Consider the following 19,284-nt stretch of genomic DNA (forward strand, 5'->3'; position numbering starts at 1 on the left):
TACATTACATATAAAAATTACTGATACCTTTCCTGACACTGGTACTGCATATACACTCAGCATGCAGAAGGTAGAATTCTATTTACAAGATATCACTGTTACAAATGCTTGGGGAAAGGGGGAGCAAATATAAGCTAAACAACGTCACTAAAAAGAAAAACGAAAAAAGGAAAAAACTTTCGCTTAATACTATGGAAGCTTAAGTGATAAGGAAAATGGGAAATCAGTGGGCGCTATGTACATGCGCGTAAGCACTGCGTCTTGCTGGTGTTAAGTAGCAAAATTTTACATTAAAGCAATGTGACAATCTCTTAAAGAAAGTCACTAATAAATGCAATAATTTTAGAGATATACGTTAAATATAAAATTATCCGTAAAACATTTAAGTAGCAAAACGCTACTGCACGTAGCTTTGGTGTGCAGAAGATAACTATAAAAAAAAATTACTTCTGTTACAAAAAGGGTGGAGGAAAGAATGAAATGGATAAAGCTACAACAAAACATATAAAATGAGATCCTTCTGCTTAACTGCACTAATACCATTTTTGGAATTTCAGCTGCAGCAACGTGTTGATAAGGCCACGAAAAATGAACCTTAGTGATATGAAATGTCAGTCACTTAACAGTAAAGAAACAATATTTTGAGGAAAACGGCTCATTCACGTATATTAGATCGGTAAACACGTATTATGTCATCGTGCGCAGCGATTCAAATCCATCACGGAAGTGCTTACTCGCGAGTTGAAACTGATCGTTGAAAATGTTACCGTCTCTCTTGGCAAGATGTTTATATATTTCAAGTTCTTCTAATAAATCCGATTTCCAGTGTTTTATTTCTTTATGCAAAATTACGGTTTCTTCTAATTCCCTCGCTGCATAGTCTGAAAAAAGTAATTTTCAGCAAATGAAGAATTATGCACATTTCCCCCTTTATTACCCAACAGGTGCTCCTCATATCTAGCTTTATTAGCTCTACCGGTCTACCCTATATAATAGCTTGGGTGCTCTTTACGGACGATTTTATAGATGCCTGAATATGTGAAAGAATCTTGTTCAGTTTTTAATGTATGTAATAAATTATTCTCCAAACTATTGTTCGTAAAAAAGGTAACTTTACAACCGTATCTTCAAGTCAGAAGACGGCCAATCCCGTAGGACACGTTACCTACAAACGGTATCGGAATAAACTTTCCATTTCCCACCTTCATTACTCTTCAGTTTGTTATCACCTGGTGTTGAAAATTTTTATATGCCCTTTTTTTGCTAAGTATCTGGTCAACTAAGTCTAGTTTGTAACCATTATTGCTAGCAATAGTCTTAAACAAATTACTTTCTTTCTGAAAATCGTATAGGGAAAGTAGCGTTATTGAAGAACGATTTATTGTTGAACGGAAAAGCGCAACTTTAAGACCCTATGGGTAGGAAGAATCTGATGGAGCAATATTATCAGAGTAGGTTGTCTTACGATGAGTATCAAAAGTGACGTTACCATTCTGTATGCGTAATTTCAGGTCAAGGAAATTTAGGTCACCGTTCTCATTCTGAATTTCTTTCACAAATTTAATTTTCTCGTGGAAGTCGTTAAAGGTGTTAAATAACAACTCTAATTCTTGGTCAGTTCCATCAAATGCAAAAATTAAGTCGTCTACATAAAGCGCATAAAACTGTATTTTACTCATTAATCGTGACCTGGGTTTGAAGAAGTCATCAAGGGAGGTAATGAAAATGTCAACTAGGATGCCAGCTAAGGGACTATCCATTGCAAGGCCAAAGGATTGAACATACAGTTTACCGTTAAAAGTAAAATAATTGTATTTTAGCACTACCTTTAACAACCTCATCAGTTCTGTAATTTGCATGGCAATTAAGTTTGTATGCTGTAACAGGTTCTTTTCAACGATTTCAAGTGTCACGTCACTCGGAACATTCGTGTACAGGCTGGTAATACCAAAGGACAGCAACCTAGTACTAGGAACGCATTTGAGCATTTTCATTCTACTAATCAGATCTTGACTATTTTTAACGGAAAAATTACTGTCAGAATTAAAAGGTTCCTCGAGTTCACTTTCTGCATGTCTAGTTAACTTGTGCTGAGCACCTCCTATACTACTTACGATTGGCTTCTTAAAACGGGAGGCTTTGAATTCAAGTTCACTAACCAGTTTTTCTGAAATTTCCCGGACAAGGTTTCAGTATTGTTTAAACAGTTCCGAATTTCTTTTTGCAGGTTAATGGTGGGATATGTACTAATTTTTAGTGATGCCTTTTTCCTCGAAACATTTTAATGTTTTGTCTATATACTCATTTTTGTAGGCAACAACAACTCTATCGCCTTTATCGGCTTTAGTTAATATTGTTAATCACTTTTGCTTCTTTAGCGCAAATGCTACTCATAGCTGCCATTTATTTTTCTATGATGTAGCTACATTCATGAGCTATCCTAACTTGTTGGGCCTTATCTACTTTAGCACTGTCTAGACCAATTTTAAGATCAACCACAAAATCATCTATTACTGTAGAGTCACTAAGCCTAGGGGCTACATAGTACCTTAAACCTTTTTGGAGAATTAGGCCTTCTTCCTTCGAAAAGTTAAGTGCAGTTTTACTTAATACTCTTTCAAAAAATTGATGCTGTGTTCTCTTATTTAATGTAAATTTATCATTATTTATTGGTATCCTGCTCTTCAGTTTTGACAGTTTCTTTTAGTGACTAATTTCAATTTCACATTTACGATTATACAACCAATCGTTGATACCATTCCAGGTAACATAAATTTGAAAATTAAAGTTTTACTTAAAAGCTTTAGTTAAAACAAGAAAAATGGGTATAGTTTGTACGTTCAACTGCAAGATACAATTCGCATCTCATTATTTTGCGACATCCAACGAAGTGCACCGCATCTGATCACAAATGATCAGAGGCCTATACAAATCCACTCCGCATAAAATTGGGAAAAAGCTTCCACTATTTTGCTGCGAAAATTACCGATCAATGCATAAGGTCCTCGTTGTTTCGGAACTGTTATTGGAATAAAAAAGGTGAGAATTTAAACTGCGAAGAAAAAACATCTACGTTAAGCAATTTATTTCAGCTTGATGGACAGATTACGTGGTCTGAGAGCGTCTCTCGTGTTCAAATAAGTGTCTGTAAATAAACTGTCATGTACATGTGTATTACAAACACTGCCAACGGGTGAAATAACGTTAGAAAACACAATCTTTCACACTATTTGCTTGCATGTTGGAAAAAGGAATTCTTTTTACGTTCGAAAACAACAAGCTATCATTCAAGAGGATATTGCTGTTTTGTACACTATGGCAAATCCCCTTTCACAAGTGTGAAGCTATATCACACCGGCGTTTATGAAACAAATCGTGAGAGCTTGTATTGTAATAGAACTTTTTGTAAGATTTTACCGTCTCTCTCTCTCTTTCTCTTCCACTACATAAAAACCATTTACTCTCTGCGTGCTTACATTTGACATTTTTGCTCCATAACTCCTCTCTACGAACATACCTGTAAAGCTTCAATGATACAGCAGATTTTTGTGTTCTAGTTTTGTAAACAATTGGATCATCGCAACCCACACAATCTACTCATATGATGGGGAAAAAAAAACACTATCATTTCTATGTTCCACAATGAGCTGTAATTCAAGTGGTGTCTACTTTATAATTAGAGGTTATGAAGTATGAAATAACACAGGACTTACTGTAATGTCTGTTTTTAAACACGCAGTTGTGACGATAATAATAAAAACAGTTAAGATTCCACAAGAATAGATAAACCCGATTTCTGTTAGTTTTTTGAGCAAAATCTGTATAGTTTTTAGAGAACTATCTGCATCCAAACTTTAACCAGTTATACCACTCCTTGTAATAGAGGCTCCAACAAGGTTTTACCACATCTCTTTCTTCTAATATATTGAAAAAAACAAGTACCATCTGTATTTTGGCATTGAGCATAATACATGTACACATAACAAGCCATTGGAGCACGTGGCCAGTCCTCGAAGTCACTTACACATTCTTGTATAAAGTTTTGTCAACTGTACTGGAGGAAGACCATATTCAGGAGACTATCAATCACAGGAAAGGGTTTCTGTGTTGGTCCTTCATAAGCAATTTAATAGACTGTTTTTTTTCTGCTGTAACAAATCGAAGCAGTATACAAATACAATTTCGTAAACCGCCATACACGTTGCACAGAGAGCTGAACATGGCATGGTGTAAACTATGCAGCTCCCACAACACACAGGTTAGTAGAAATAAAACACAGAGGCGATGTTTCTCACTGTCAAAAACGTGGAAGACATAGAAACTGGAAGAGTTTGTGGAATTTGTCAAGTGTTTTCAACAGCTATCCGAAGATGATGACCTATACAGTTAATCTCATCTTCCACAGTGACAGGGTAGCAGATATTTCAGTGTTCCATCGCGACGAGCACTGTTTCCTCACTTTGAAGTCATGTACATGATTATGGTTCTGGTGTTGACCATCAACAGAAGGTGCTGTTCACAACACATGCAATGTAACAAAAACAAAACGAAGTACTATTATCTTATTGATGAAAAAAATAAAAACATGTGGAAGGCATCGCAGCATATGGAAATAGGACAAGTCTGCAACATTGAGGAATGCTTCCAAACAACTGTCTGAAGGTGATGACTTGTACATTTAATCCCATGCTCCACAGTGACAAGTAGCAAATATCCAGTGCTTGGCCAAGGCTCCCTCCACCTAAACCAAGCGCTGTCAGTCAGTCATCATGCTATAATCAAGAGCGTACCAGTGGATGGACAGGATGGGAAAGACACTGTTGATATGGGACAATGTACTGTAATACACACTGCAGCTGATAGCACGATCAATTTTAGCAATTTTACCAGTTGTTCTGTAATTTCAATGCCAGTCAGTGACACAGCAGAATGCTTCCCAATGTGTGCATCATCACTAAATCACCCCTCTACTACTTTGCAAGCACCATATACTAGATTGTGTATGCATCTGGATGACTGTGCATCACATCCATTCAGTCACATACATCAAAGTATAACAGCGGATATGTAATTTCAAAGCCAGCCAGTGACAGAGTAGAATGCTTCCCAAGTTCTGTAGCAGTGCTCAACCACCCCTCCACTATTTTGCAAGTACCATATACTAGATTGTGAATGCATCTTGATGGTTGTGCAATGTATCCATTCGACCATATACACCAAACTATATCAGATAGCGTCCTATACCGATGCAATTAGATTTTCTACATATTTCCAGCGCATCTATCATATCACAGAATTTACAATAACGACTGGCCATCTTTCCCTGTATGGATGGGCGTCACAGAGTATTCATGCATTTTTAAGACAAAGTTGGAGATTGACAGATCCCTCCCACATTATCCTTGGGCGGTCCCCCCGCAGCACCAATCTTACCCACGGCACCCATCCAGGAGTACAAGATCTCTTGAGATGTGTGTATGTCGACGAAGGTAGCACCTCTAATCGATGTATAGTAGACACGAGAGTGTTGCATTGATATAACAGAGAGTTAAGAAGAAATGTATGGTTTGTACATGATGGAGCTCCAGACGGATGGAGTTTGAAACATTTCACATAAATGAACCGTGCTATCAATTTTAAGCATTATTCACTGCCTCAAGTCAGTACCAGGAAGGTACCAGCATTAGAGAAATGATCATGGAGCATAATCACACACTCCTCTGGTTACATGTTTCTACATCTAAAAATGTTGTATTGTTAATGCCATATGGTTTCCAAAGTATCAGTCACGTGGAATGCAATGCTCTTAATACTCTAAGACAGGATATATTTGTCGAACGTCAGATATACAACCACCCTGCAAGTTTCCTAGCCCAATCACTATGGTGACAAACTTTAAAATGATAAAACTTCCTCGTTATTCACTATTCTGGTGTCCTAGGATGGCATTGTCAGTGTATGTCCACAGCTCAGGCTGCTTATAAACCAAATAGAATGAAGTCTGGAGAATGATGGTCTGTCTCTCAAAAAATCAGTGGATTTTACACGTCTTTTTAAGTTGGAAACATACCTGTACGTACCCTCAGTCACACTTTATGAATTAGTTTTTCTTATAATTAGTAGTAGTAACAGTTTTTATGGATGTGGCTATGTCTCACTGGGAAAGAGAGCGGGAAATACTAATGTGAATATTTTCGATAGCTATTACATTAAGGTACCACGGACACCCTTCTGGACGAAAATGCACACTAATAAGCAGCAACTTCTTACGAGGATATAAGCACCGCAGTCAGTAGCCAAAGGAGATGTAACAGTCTTATTGCTGTTTACAATAGCACCCCCACAGCTCTGGTGGCATTACTCCCATCTAAAGAAGTCCTAATGTTAGGTAGTTTTGCTCATGTGTAGGATAATATAGCAATTTCGTCCTAACACCACATCTCTTGGGTACACCTTCCCCCCCCCCCCCCCCCCACAATATTAAAGGTGATAGATGTGACATCTGTATGATTAACTGCATAATTAAGACAGGTCTTTATTTCAGTTTCCCAACCAAAACAAATAAAGTACACTAACCTAACCTTCCTCTCCTGCATCTGGACAGATTTCATGTGTTGGGTGGTGCACTTGGGCTCTCTGTCCAGAAGGACCAGGGTTCAAGACCCAGAAAGGGCACCACCATTTTTAATTTACCACCAATTCCAAATGTCTCTGATGGTAGAATTGTGTTAGGGGTGGTGCACTTAGGCTTTCTGACCACGAGGACTAGGGTTGAATCCCCGAAATGGCGCTGCAGTTTTTAATTTCTCGCCAATTCCCGGGTGGCGGATGGGGAGGAGGGGGGTGTGGGACGTCAGCACAGCCCTGCAACAAAGAAATTGCTACCAAAATTCGAAATTCCCAAAAGATTCGAAATTCCCACCAAAAATCGAAATTCCTACCAATAGGGTAGGCAGGGGATGGGGAGGGGGAGTTGGGGAGGGAGGAGGGGGCTGTGAGCCACATGCAGGCTGAGAAAATCACATGATGTCATCTGTGGGTTGTGGTGGGATTGATATTGTTGTGGCGTAACAAGTTAGTCACGCCACACTGAGGAGGAAGCCGAAAGGCACGCGTACACACACGCCGACTGGCGTCAAGTCTGGAACAGGATAAGTTATGACTGCTATAAAGAAAATACGTAGCTTTGGAATATACTTAACTTTTAATCACTCCTTGTGATACATCTCTCTTGACTATACAAATGAGACTCGTAAGATACATGCACTGATACAATTGGCGCCTTGCTAAGTCGTAGCCATTAACTTAGCTGAAGACTATTCTGTCTCTCGGCAAATGAGAGCAAAGGCTTCGTCCGTATAGTCGCTAGCAACGTCGTCGTACAACTGGGGCGAGTTCTCGTACGTCTCTCGAGACCTGCCGTGTGGTGGCGCTCGGTCTGCGATCACACAGTGGCGACACGCGGGTCCGACATGTACTAATGGACCGCGGCCGATTTAAGCTACCACCTAGCAAGTGTAGTGTCTGGCAGTAACACCACAGATATCAAAATTGCACCCATGCCGCCATCTCCCTACTACTACCATCGCCTTTGCACCTGTTTTTAGAAAAGTTAGCTCAGAGCATAATAGAAGAGAGTAGTAGCCAACGGAATGCATGATACCGCAAAATTCACATGGCAAATCACAAGCCTTGGTGAGAGCAACCATGTTATCAATTTTATAAAGTACCACTACCACGATTATCGTCTATGAGGAAGTTTTACGTCTTTTTTTTCTAAAGAACATGCTATTACCAGACTAGAAGCTATGATTTCTAACAGTGGAAAGGATGGTGTTTGACGCAGTGGAAGACTGCCCAAATCTATTAACAGCCAACAAATTGTGGTTGCAATATACTCCACTGCACTCTGTGCCCTTCAATTTGCATATTTTGTGTAAATTATGCCATAGCTTACAAAGCAGCTGCTATGCTGTATTTAACAGTATTCTGCAGATTGTGAACTGGAGTAATAAGAATGCACAAAAGTTAATTGGTGTAAAGCTTCCACGTCTTGAAGAACCAGAGAAGATTATAAACTATCTTCTGTTGCCCAACAGTTTTAATGAGTCACCTATAAAATATGTGCAGATTGTTAACACAGACTCTGACAAAGAAGATATAAGTGATACAGAAAGGTTGTATTAAAACGGAAGAAGCAAATTTGTCTCATTTAAAGACACTTTTCTTCACAATACAGCCAAAAATAAGAGTTACCTAACTAGTATTGCTTCTCATATTGAAAGTTATTCTACAGGTCTTAAGAAAAAGAAGTAATGTGTCAAATGGATTTAAGCCATTCCGTATCAAAGAAATTACTCCCTTAAGTGCAGTCAGTCTGTTATGTGTATAAAAAAAATTGTAATGGAAGAGAACAAAGTCAAAATACGAAAACTAGAGAATGTGATGGAAACAGTTACCGCAATGGAGGAATATTAACCACTACTGGGAATAGAGCGGACCATTGCACATGTGCAAGCAAGGCTTACAAATTATATGAATGCGTCGTATCTATTATTTCAGACATGTCTTAAGGAATACACACCATACGGAATCTGCAGCTCTGACACATATTATGAAAATTGAAGATGGAGGAGAAGAAAGGAAAGGAAAGGGAAGGAATTGATGATATCAGCTGCATCGGGTCTTTTGTGCGGAATCAGCTGCGATGAGAGAGAATGTGTGCTGGTCTTAGACTCGAACCTAGGATCTCCTGCTTACTAGGTAATTGCATAACCACTGCGCCATCCAGACACAATGTTCATTATAGCTGTACGGTCTGTCTCAGAATACCCTCAGCCAACCCACATTCTCACATAGCGCCACCTATTCGTAGTCCCCATCCAAGTCCTCCATACTCACTAATTTTAGATTCCCACTGGAGCTCGAAAGATATTGCGCACCCGCACTGAATGTTGTGGATTTATTGTCCATCAAGGCGAATCAGTAATATGAACGTGTGGACATGTCCGAAAGAACAGACGCGATACAATCATATAACTGGTTCGTTTCGATGGGCAATGAATCCACAGCCTTCAGTGTGGATGAACGATATCATTCGACCTAATGTAAAATTAGCAATCACGGAGCACATGGACGGGGACTGCAGATAGGTGGTGCTAGGTATGAATGTGGGTTAGCGGAGGAGTGTGCCGAGGTAGTCCGAGCATTTGCGACGAACACTGTGTCCTTATGGCGTAGTGGTTAACACAACTGCTTAATAAGCAGAGATCCTGGGTTCGAGGCTCGGTCCAGTACATGGCCGATTTCGCATAACGTCCCCATGCAGCTGTGGCGTGACAGCCATTTGTTGTCATTGGGAGAGATAAGTTTGGCCCGCATCTCGTGGTCGTGCGGTAGCGTTCTCGCTTCCCACGCCCGGGTTCCCGGGTTCGATTCCCGGCGGGGTCGGGGATTTTCTCTGCCTCGTGATGGCTGGGTGTTGTGTGCTGTCCTTAGGTTAGTTAGGTTTAAGTAGTTCTAAGTTCTAGGGGACTTATGACCTCAGCAGTTGAGTCCCATAGTGCTCAGAGCCATTTGAAGATAAGTTTGATCGCGGGTCACGCTTAAAGGGCGAGCACACGACGGCCGGTGAGGCCGGCTCAGCCATGTAACGGGCGAGAGCGAGGAGGAAGACGGCGGAGAGCGAGTGGCCAGCGACAGGTCGCTCCACGTATACCTGTCAGTTTCAAATGGCTGGCCGTTACGTGACGTCATGCGGGATCATCCTGTTCCAGTGCACGGCTTCAAGATAATGCTTTATCCACTTCCGCGTTGATTACACGCAAACGCAAATTATTACAACAAAGTATGATAAGGCAAATGAAAGAGAAGTTTGAGACGAATCAGGCGAGACGCTCATACGATTTATGTGGATTTCATATCAAAGAATATAACATAAACAAATCTGCATCATGTGAAATTTACTGAATAATTTATAGCAGGGGCGGGCAAACGTTGCACGCGGCTCATGAGCACACAGCGCTGGACGTGTGCTGCTCGAGTGCAATCGTCGAACGGAGCAGTGGCGACAGCCGGCAGCTGCGGACGTTGAAGCGAAGCGACCACTACGCAGTGAATTTCAATAACCGGAAAATGGAGAGTGAATCAAGGAAACGGAGAATTGGAGATTTGCTATCTTTTAAAAAGGAATGGGAGAATCATTTTTTCTCTGTGCAAAAACGTGAAAATTGGAAATGTATAATATGTGACAGTATTCTCGCTGGTCAGCGGAAGTTTAATATTGAACGCCATTATAATAAATTTCAGTATGTTGCCGTTCTTAGTGCAATAAAAGAGGAATTTCTCAAGCGATTTGGGGATATATCTTACTTATCCCAAGGTTTTGAATAGTTCTCGAGACAATCTGCTGTTTCTGTAGATGATATTCATCCCAGTTTGCAAATGGAATAAATAGGTCTACAGCGTAATTCTCGTCTGAGAGACAGGTTCCTTTTGGGAAGACGTGTGATAGACTTTTATCACGACTTTCCACAGCAAGTTTCCTCGTCTCCATCGTGAAGCCGCGAAGATAATATCAATGTTTGGCTCGACATACGTTTGTGGGAGATTTTTTTCTGTTATGAAAATTAATAAGTCTCGGTTAAGAGCAAACATCAGTAATGAAAATTTGCGTAACTGTTTGCGTTTGTCTGTATGTAGAAATGTTGTTCCAGACATTAAACGTAAACTCCACCTGTGATAATTAAATAAAACGTATCGTAGGTAATAGGTACTCTTTCAAACGATGATTGCTTTCAAGCACTCCTACTAACCTTATTCCTTCATTCAATAAAGCAGGCCAGGAAACAAAACGCATTACAGAGGAAGAAGCGGAGAGACGGTATGGTGGGGAGGGGAGAGAAGCGGGTGGCCAGCTTGCCCCTGTGTGCACGCAGAACACCTGTTAACTGCACACGTGCATGTGCACCGCACACGTGCGGAATTCCTGCCCGTCCCTGATTTATAGCTTTTGAACCAATGTAGTTACAGAGAAGGGCGGGTGCTCATTTTAAAGGTCTCGCCAAAACGTAACGACTGACATACTTCTATAATTTGCAGCATTAACATTTCACTGGTTAAATACTAATGTTATTAATTTGTTGCTAATATTTAATTGAAATAAATAATACCTGACAGATGGCAGTGTATGTCAGAGGGTGTCGCTATACACATTTTAACATGATTGTGTATTGTATTGTGTATTGAACCTGCGGCCTAGAAACGACGGAGAGGCTTCATCCCGCCGTTGCCCTTAATGGTTCACAACCCCACAACAGGCCACAGTAGTCCACCCACCTCACCGCCGCCCCACACCGAACCCAGAGTCATAGTTCTATTTGCCTCCCCCCCGCCCCCCCTCCCACTCCACGGAACGTCTCATACCAGACGAAAGTAACGCCAATTTTTGCTGAGTTTATTCGGCCGGGGACCAGCACGCCTTCTCGCTTGGAAAGCAGCGCGTTAGACCAAGGGGTTAGTCGGGCGGGCTTTAACATGATTAGTTTGTGATATTTGTAATTATTAAGATATGTTGTGTGTGTTTATTAATAATTTTGCGTAGCTTTGCCTATATTTGTTTAACCTTTCTATATTCGTAAATTTTGATCAGTGCTTCATAAAGAGCCCTTCAGATCTGTGTGGAAAGTGGTACCTTGTAAAGAACTGTAATGTTATTTAGTGTCACAAATGGACAAGAACTATTTTCGCATTCTGCAAATATAATTGCAAAACATTGAAACATTAATTCTGGGCAAACTATTGCAGCTACAGATTTGTGTAACATATGTTTTTTATGAGAATTTGAGCGCGCGTATACAGTAATGGTGCAAACAGAATTAAGATTTCTCTTCTATGTAAAAAGCTATGCAAAGAAGTTGTGATTAATGGAAAGCAGTTACGTGAAGTATCTTGGGGAAATTCCGATCGTGGGTATTTAAGTGGAACTGACACAAACCTCCAGGTCAGAGTTCTGCGCGCCTTTGTCGACGCCGCACTTGAATTGCTCGACGTGACACTTCAGTGATAGTTCCTGCGGTTCCAGAAGTGCTGAACTTAACCGAATTTCACATGTGCACACAAACGGAAGACAGAATTTTTCACGAAGAATCCGGATTTAGAATATTTTCGGTGTGGAACACAGTAGGGGCTTGTGTTTTTCACGCGCTATTTCTTCTGGTGATTGTTTCTGTAAGAAAACAGGACTTTGCTGCAAAATCGTAGCTGTGCGACGGTGTTTTCGTTCGAGTGCCGCCACAGTTGGCCGCTGAAGCGCTACTGAGAGACTCCGTTTATTTTTGAGCATTCCGAACTGTGTTTTGGGAGATTAATGGGAATTAGTTTCTGATACGGTCAGATTGGACTCCAATTATTTTCACCATATTTAGGTGATTGATACTGAAACAGTAACACTGGAATTTAACTGTATTTAAACCAGTCGGAGCCCGCATCTCGTGGTCGTGCGGTAGCGTTCTCGCTTCCCACGCCCGGGTTCCCGGGTTCGATTCCCGGCGGGGTCAGGGATTTTCTCTGCCTCGTGATGGCTGGGTGTTGTGTGCTGTCCTTAGGTTAGTTAGGTTTAAGTAGTTCTAAGTTCTAGGGGACTGATGACCATAGATGTTAAGTCCCATAGTGCTCAGAGCCATTTGAGCCATAAACCAGTCGGAACTTTAAATATTTGGTGGCACCCGACATTTAGGAACTCGCACTAGTGTCGAATGAACTTTAGATCATAGGGATTAGGCCATGTTTTAGCGAACTTATCGATTTGCTAAATATCAATCAATGTTTTTCAGCTTTTAACAACTTTCATTAAAATTTATAGCGTGTTCGGTGTCGCTCTGGGGGTTGAGCAATAATTAAAACGGCACCTAACTGCTTGGAAGATGTCGTCAGAAATTGTATTTAGTTATGAATAAAAACTTGTGAATTTTAAGGAACTTAATACACGTATTACATTCGTCATTTGTCTTCAGCCTTCTAGACAGTGCCCTGGTTAACATTTTACGCCGGCCGGAATGGCCGAGCTGTTCTAGGCGCTTCAGTCTGGAACCGCGCGACCGCTACGGTCGCAGGTTCGAATCCTGCCTCGGGCATGGATGTGTGTGATGTCCTTAGGTTAGTTAGGTTTAAGTAGTTCTAAGTTCTAGGGGACTGATGACCTTAGAAGTTAAGTCCCATAGTGCTCAGAGCAATTTGAACCACTTTTTTTGAACATTTGTACTTGTCGGTCAGCAGCATCGAAAGGATTTTATTCATGCACTTCAACAGGTGTTAAGCGCACGTTTCTGGCGTTAGAACGGGTAGATCATCCCCGAGTTAGACGACGAGAACTAGCGAGCAGAAGCATTTGCAGCCGCATCCCATTCCGCCGACAGTCGCACAGCTGATATCATCAGTTCCTGCACTTTCCTTTCGTTTCCCCCCCCCCCCCCCCCCTCGACCTTAAATTTACATAGTAAGCTTACAAATTACTTCGAGCAGAGTGTACGGAAAAATCTGGATACAGAGGGGAGAATGCAACCTGCTTGTCATAATTTGCAAGTATTGCCATAGATATCTGATAGTGAAAGCAAAAATTCAATCGTGCATCCAAAAATAAAAACTGTCTGTATTATTTATCAAGATACAAACGATTTCGAGTATAAAATACACATATACTATTACTATTGCAACTTGTTTGTTGTGTAGCAGTAAAATATTACGCTTCTTATATTGGCAGCTCTGGGATAAGGGGTGGTAATATGCATACAATGGCAAGTACAATGTATGCGGCTTCTTTAGTATATGTGTTACATCTTCCGGTAATAAAATGCGATACTTCTGTGATATTTAGCCATACACATTACTTTATATGCTGCTTCAAATATGAGATACGTAGAAGAAAAGTAGACGTTTTTGATATTCTGCATAGTTTATATTGCATTAGCGATACACAGTCACAAATCCGGCGGTAGGGTTAGCAGAAAAGTATTGTATAATCCATTTATTTACTAAAAGTGTTTCTCCACAAATAATGTTCTTCCACAAGTCTTAAGAAAAAGAGCTATAAATTGCTACTGCCCCCACAAAGAATGTTATTCCACACGTCTTAACAAAAAGAATCAACATACTGTACAGACTTAAGCTGGTCCCTATTAAGGAAATCCTTCAAATGGTTCAAATGGCTCTGAGCACTATGGGACTCAACTGCTGAGGTCATTAGTCCCCTAGAACTTAGAACTAGTTAAACCTAACTAACCTAAGGACATCACAAACATCCATGCCCGAGGCAGGATTCGAACCTGCGACCGTAGCGGTCTTGCGGTTCCAGGCTGCAGCGCCTTTAACCGCACGGCCACTTCGGCCGGCGGAAATCCTTCCTTTATGCGCTATTAATGTGGAAAACTGGGCATGGAGGAGATCGAAGTCAAATAAAGGCAAATTGAGGTATTTGGCAAAATAAGTCTCACGAAGGAAGGCTAGAAACTGCTATTTCGATTTCACAAATTATATTGTTCCACAGGCTTGAGGCTGCAGTGGGATGTATTGCACGGTAAATAACCGATTCCATTACATAACAACTATACGAAGAGTAACTCAGATATGTATAGGCAGCTAGTTGCAATGAAGGAGGACAGGACATCATCCTGTTTGCGTGCTCCTTTATTAGATTCAGCTGCCACTAATTTAGTTACCCCATTTCTGGGTAAGTCAGTGGTGGATGTGTTATTTATAGATGACCTAGTGAGAGACACAATTCTAGGTTTCTGGACAGATGGGCCATTATTGCTTATGATCAAGATGCGTTTGACAAGAGAAGCAAAGGCATCTATTATGTATCACAGCGGGTCAAGAAATAACCTTATATTCAATCAACAAAAGGATGGGGTCTTGCAGTGCTATAAGATTCTTTAGGAAACTGGTGAGTGAAGTATCGCAGAGGCAAAAAAAGTCAGTCAGAATATGTAGAATTAGAACAGATATATAACTGGTGACGGTGAATGATGAAGCAAAGGAAGTTATTCTCCAGGAGGCGGTACAAAGGACATTAGATCCTTTGCTATAGGCACCGCAACCTAATATGTCAAAGAAAGTATGGGCAGGAACCACTAAGGACCTGCCTGCTGCCACCAGCTTAGCTACGGAACTTGAGGAGTTAGATGTGGAAACATGAGTACGAGGTAAATGAGGTGTTCCTTCTTCTGATGTAAGGTGTTATGGATATAGACGTTTGGGCTACATCCATAGACCACAATTTACAAAATGTGGCTTGACTGAGCACCAGCAGCAAGATTATGGAAAACTAAATGGGAAGTAATCAAGCGTTAAACATGAATGGAATCTCCAAATCCACTGGCAGACATTCCAAGCACATTGCAGTTGCAGCAAAAACGTATGTAGAGGTGGAGTGTTGCCTATTAGTCATTGTAAATGGTAGGAAGCATAAATTTTTGTCTGTCACAGAGGCATATATGTCAGTGGCACATCTGGACGTCTTGGTTAAACAGCAGTTGAATCGTCACATTACTGACACGTGGAATAGTGAGTAGTGATGAGGCATTATCAGGTTCAGAATTACCGAGTTTCCAAGTTGGTGTGGAACGGTTCTGGGAGAATGTGGAAGCTATGTCCCATGTAGGATAAGGTTACTTTGAAATCTTAGGATTAGGTTTTCTGTTTAATGATCAGGCTAAATATGACTTTCAGCGGTGCACAATAAAACTCGGGGAACTTGTTCCAGTAGGGAGGAAAACTGTCGCCTGTGATGTACTGTAGCAAGGTTTGTCTGCCATGAAGGACAAACCAATGAAACTTAGGAAAAAACAGCAGACCGATGGTTGGCGCAGGGACCAGTAGTTGACCTCAAATGTAAATGAGTGTAACTGTTACACATATGTAGTCACAGAGGTCTACTACTGTTCAATTATGCTATTTGCATTAAACCACCAGAAACGGGAAGAAACATAAAATATCTAAGAGTAAAGGTCTGGGCAGACCTAAAGTAGACTAATTTTAACACAACTTGTAAGAAAATCAGATGCCATAGAGTTTCATTGGTAGAATCTTAAGGAAATGTAATACATCCACGAAAAAAAAAATGGTTTACAGCACACATATTAGACCGCCCAGGTGGCGGATAGGGAAGTCCTCACCGGTTTACTGGCGGACTTGAGTGAAATAAAATAGCTCTCGCGGACCAAACATACCCTCTGCGGTTAACAACAGTAGTTGTACATCGGAGCTTGCTCCAACTAAGGTCGACAACCTTCGACAGTCAAAAATGGAGAGGTCTTTTAGGAAAAAAATTCCACCGTCCTGCTCAAAAAGGCAGGAAAAGGCTACATCGGATTCGGTGGGTAGTCAACTAGAAGACAGCAACGAATCCGAGCGTTTACAACCGTCCAAATGCACACTAAAACACAAAAAGAAGATTAAACATGAGCAAATAAATTATATAGCAACACACAACATAAACTCACTACTTCAGACCGGAAAACTCAACGAGCTCACAGATGAACTAAATAAACAAAAAATTTTAATAACAGGGATCCAAGAAATGAGAAACACCACAGAGGACCCATTCGAATCACAAGGATACAGAATTTATAATGGGAAACCAGGACCGAGGGCAATGAAACAATGTCCCCAGTTTGGAACAGGGTTTTTAGTAAACATAAAAATAATAGATTCAGTAACGGATTTCCAAGCAGTATCACCAAGAATTGCGATTCTAAGCTTTAAAACAATGAATAAAACCTATACAATAATAAATGCTCATGCCCCAACAAATGAAAAAAATTGTCTAACAAAAACAAAGGAAGAGGTAGATAAATTTTGGGACCTTCTAGAACAAACTGTGAACAGAGTAAATAAAAAGAATGTAAAAATCTTATTGGGAGATTTCAATGCTCAGTTGGGGAAAGAAAGGAAATATAAAGATATAATTGGAAAATGGAGTCCACATAAATTTACAAACAAAAACGGTCAAAGACTTGTAGAACTCTACAGAGAACACAACCTTATATCTAAATCAACATTCTTTAAGAGGAAGCCATGTAAACTTAAAACATGGAAACATCCAGACTGGAGGAAGGGCGAGTGGCAGTTAGACCATGTCTGTATGGACAAAAATTTTCATAAGGAGATCCACAATGTTAAAGTACTGAGAGGAGTAGACACAGGCTCAGACCATTATATGGTTAAAATTAAAATCAAATTCACACCGTTAAAGAAGAGGACCGGAAAAACTAATAAAATAAAAAGGAGGTTTGACCAACATCAGCTAATTAAAAATAATAGGTACCAACAAATAACACAAACCATCAAATAAACAGATGATCTAGAACAACTAGTGCCTAATCTTAAAAAAAGAAGCAGAGAATCTAGCTCCCTTGAACCCACGAAGGAAACATGCATGGTGGACATCAGAATGTGTCAAATTCCATGAAGATAGACACCAAGCATGGTTAAAGTTTCAAACACATAAAACTGAAGAAAATGCCATCAACCTAAAAAATGAAAGAAAAAAATTCACTCAAAATATTAGAAAAATCAAGAGAGGATTTCATAAAGATATTATAAAGTCTATAGAAGGTAATTATCATAAAACCAACTCCAGGAACTACTACAAAATCTTTGGGAAACAACTACAACAATATGAGGCCCCTACACTAATACTGAAAGATGAAGAAGGAAGAATGACACACAGTAACAAGGAAAATGCAGAAATGATGGCAAAAGCATTTTACAAACTTCTGAATTGCGAGGTACCCAAAGAACCCATACAAATCAACATAAATACCCCAATAAAAACCAAACCTAACAAACTAGACCCTCCAACTTTCCAAGAAGTAGAAAAAATTCTTAAAGAACAAACAAATTATAAGGCATGTGGAGAAGATCAGGTTTTTGTTAAAATCTGGAAATATGCAAGTGACACAGTGAAGACCTCCTTACACATGGCTCAAACAAAAATTTGGGTAACAGACCGATTTCCCTAACATTGGACCACAGCTATCATCCACCCACTACACAAAAAGGGAGATAAGAGCAACCCAGACAACTACAGAGGAATCTCTCTCCTAGATTGCACATATAAAATTCTATCCAAGATCCTATATGAAAGAATCAAGGAGCAATTAGGAGTTAGGGGAATATCAGGGAGGTTTCAGACCATGGAGAAGCTGTGCAGAGCAGATAATTAGTTTAAAATTGATTATGGCATACTACAAGAAACGGAACAAACCTCTGGCAATAACATTTGTAGATTTTAAGAAGGCATATGACTGTCTCCACAGACCTTCAGTATTAAAAATTTTAAGAAATCTAGGACCCCATCCAAAACTAATTTCGAGTCCCGGTCGGGGCACACATTTTCAACATGTCCCCAATGAAGTGTATCAACGCCCGCTTGCAGCTAGGGTGTCTATTTAATTATCATTTCATTTCTAGCAAAGCTGCATGGTCATCCACGATAACTGTTCTTTCGGGAACAGATATTACCGTCATATATATATAGTTAAAAAAATATGGGTTCCCGGCCTTTGACATTCTTGTGCGAACGCACACGCTATGCCCGAACTCGTACGGGACTTGGTAGATTAATCTGCCACGAGTAATGAGTATGATGGGGAAACATCTATTAGGCGCACAACGAATGTAGAGTTGTGGACATGTTGGGAATGTGGATCTCACGGCGAGCGTGCAAGGGATAAGTCCCTGCAGACGCACTATCCTCTGTGCCCGCGGTGGCTCAGATGGATAGAGCGTCTGCCATGTAAGCAGGAGATCCCGGGTTCGAGTCCCGGTCGGGGCACACATTTTCAACATGTCCCCAATGAAGTGTATCAACGCCTGCTTGCAGCTAGGGTGTCTATTTAATTATCATTTCATTTCTAGCAAAGCTGCATGGTCATCCACGATAACTGTTCTTTCGGGAACAGATATTACCGTCATATATATATAGTTAAAAAAAAGGATAAGAATTGGAAGTGCAAAAGATGATATTAGCTTAAACTGCTTGAGATTCGCTGATGATCTTGCTCTCCTAGCCAACACCGTTCAAGGAGCCTGGCAACAAGTGAAATCACTACAAGAAATAGCAGAGAAAGTAGGCCTTAGAATATCATTTGAAAAAACGGAGATTATGCTAACTGATCCACCACTTGCAAACAAAATTACAATAGGAGAACAGGAAATCAAAATTGTTGATAAATTTAAATATTTAGGCGAAATAATAACACACAATCTAACTGAGAAGCCATC

General features: G+C 40.3%; 1 non-coding gene across 1 annotated transcript; it reads left to right on the forward strand.

Annotated features, from left to right (window-relative positions):
• The first annotated feature begins 18,760 nt into the window (after positions 1-18,760).
• Trnat-ugu (transfer RNA threonine (anticodon UGU)) lies at positions 18,761-18,835 on the forward strand. The gene has a single exon. It is a non-coding gene; the product is annotated as a tRNA-Thr (tRNA).
• The last annotated feature ends 449 nt before the right edge of the window (positions 18,836-19,284 follow it).

This window comes from Schistocerca nitens, chromosome 2 (assembly GCF_023898315.1).
Source record: "Schistocerca nitens isolate TAMUIC-IGC-003100 chromosome 2, iqSchNite1.1, whole genome shotgun sequence".
NCBI classification, from domain to species: domain Eukaryota; kingdom Metazoa; phylum Arthropoda; class Insecta; order Orthoptera; family Acrididae; genus Schistocerca; species Schistocerca nitens.